The sequence below is a fragment of the Lagopus leucura genome, unplaced genomic scaffold, assembly GCF_019238085.1.
Source record: "Lagopus leucura isolate 7727_CA_CO unplaced genomic scaffold, USGS_WTPT01 Super-Scaffold_100094, whole genome shotgun sequence".
Lineage (NCBI taxonomy): Eukaryota > Metazoa > Chordata > Aves > Galliformes > Phasianidae > Lagopus > Lagopus leucura.
Genome location: NW_024962321.1, coordinates 255,178 through 257,296, shown reverse-complemented (window position 1 = coordinate 257,296; position 2,119 = coordinate 255,178). Strand labels below are relative to the sequence as shown.

The 2,119-nt window shown below is 55.1% G+C and overlaps 1 long non-coding RNA gene across 1 annotated transcript; it reads right to left on the bottom strand.

Moving 5' to 3' along the window:
* Nucleotides 1–950: 950 nt before the first annotated feature.
* LOC122188934 lies at nt 951–2,119 on the bottom strand. Its single transcript, XR_006181672.1, has 3 exons — nt 2,094–2,119; nt 1,696–1,745; nt 951–1,203 (listed from the first exon to the last, which is right to left on the bottom strand). It is a non-coding gene; the product is annotated as an uncharacterized LOC122188934 (long non-coding RNA).

The window sequence follows — 2,119 nt, the reverse complement described above, 5'->3', positions numbered from 1 at the left end:
CACTCTGCGCTCTTGTCTGTTGCTATGAAGACAACCTGATGCTGAAATTTGTTTTCCTTTGATCTGTATTTTATTTTGAGGCAGGCGTAGCTCACGGGGCCGGATGGTTCCCTACTGCTGCAAGGCCTGCAGTTCTGGCAGAGCGCGGCACGGTGAACTCTGCCCTCTGGTTGGTGTTTCACTTCCTATCTTCTGTAATTGCTGAGCGATCGCACTCAGTGATGGCAGCAGGCCCTGCAGCCCCCTCCATCCTGTGCCCATCACGGTGTGCCCGACCTGGCAGCTCCAGTACTTGCAGGCAGGAGCCCTCCCGCCCTGCATCAGTGCCCCAGTGCTGGGATGCTGCAGGAAGGATTTAGCAGGGATCTGCTGGATGTCAGAGTGACACCGAGTTACGGCTGCTCATCCCCTGCAGATTAAGCAGTGGTTATTGTAGAGGTATTAAATGCAGCCATCGGCAACATTAATATACCTGTGTAAAGTCTTGGTGCAATGTGCCTAACAGTGTGATTTTAAGGCAGTCAAATGAGGCGGGAGGAACATTTGGATGAGGTTTGCCAGCTGATGCTGTGCTCGTGTCTGTGTGCAGTGCACGTGGCAGCCACGGTCCTGCTGAGCTCTCTGGGTTCCGCCTGCAGGAGGGAGCAGCTCCTCCTGATACTGAGCGTCAGAGAGCACAGGTTTGTGTTTGCTGGCTTCAGTCCGCTCTCATTTGGCACTCTGTCTGAAAACATCATTGCCTTTTTCTCACATCAACATGACCAGGTCACATCTCAGTTCCTGCACCCATCAGCACTGAGTTCCACAAACAAGCTGCCCGGGCTCCTGCTGCTCCAGGCACGCACATCTCCTCCCATGCTCCCAGCTGTGGATTTCTGGAACTTCCCTGCCATGAGTGCCCAGCCCCTCAGCTTTGAGAGCTCCTGTGTCAGTGACAGACAAGTCTGCAGTTGCGTGAATAGAAAACAAAGCTTTATTAAATGTGTACAGAGTGCACAATGGCAGCTGCACGTGGTTAGGGGACATCAGGGGAGAAGCAGAGGGGCGAAGCCAGCTGTGTGCCCCACAGCTCCATCGACAGAGCCTGGGGCTGCTGTGGGTCCCACTAGCGTGTGGTGAGTGCCACCTGCTCACGGGATGAGACCACCTTCCCGTCCTGCACCTCCTCCACGATGGTGCGCACCTGGCGCGAGGATGTAATGGCTGTAGGGAGAGGCAGAGAGGGATGGGGAGGGAAAGAAATTCCTTAAGACTGTCTGGTGCCACATGGGCTGGAGAAAGACATGGGAAAGTCTGTGGGGTATCAGAGCACACAGCCTGGGACAGCCCTGCACTGGCCGGGAAGAGGGAAGCTCCCGGCTGATGGGAAGGCTCAGGAACACAAAGGGGCCACTCCACAATTTCAGGGTGGTTCAGTTCTTTGTCTCTGTGCCGTGTGGGGACATTGGCTGCTCAGCTACAGGGTTTGTCTGCTGTGAAGCACCCCTAGGATAAAGGAATGCGGGGCATCTCCCACCCTTATAGCTTCTCTTTGTGGTTGCTTTTTATGGGGTGCTCCCATGCTATCCTGCCTCTGCCACTGCCTCAATCAGCAACACCCTGGGGGCTGCCCTTCCCTGCATCACTTTGGCAGCTGCTCTGAGAGGAGTCTCAAAGCTGTGTGCCGTGGGCATGTGGAACAAGATGCATTCTTACCATCTCTGCCAGAGTGTGAGGACATTGCAGAGGAGTACTGGGAAGAGATGCTGCAAGAAGAGGAGAAAACAAAAGGGAAGTTAGGGAGAAACTCTTGTTGTTTCATCAGCACTGTATGCAGACAAGAGAGGAAAGCAGAAAAGTCGTAGGAACTATGATAACATCTGTTGCGCTGGGTGCCCCTGCAGGCTGAGGGACCACTGCTCCTTGCAGCAGGGAGTGCTGATACAGAGCATGCCTCCACAGGCAGCAATTGGGGAAGGAACCTTTGGGTAACTGTGGTTGGAATGCAAAGAATCAGGAAGCCTGAAGGCTGCAATCAGGATGACTCCCCAAGCAGCACGTTAGGGACCCCCACCAGCCCTTCCCACCGCACCGCCCATGCAAACCCCACGCACTGGGCGTCCTCGCCCTCCAGCAGCCG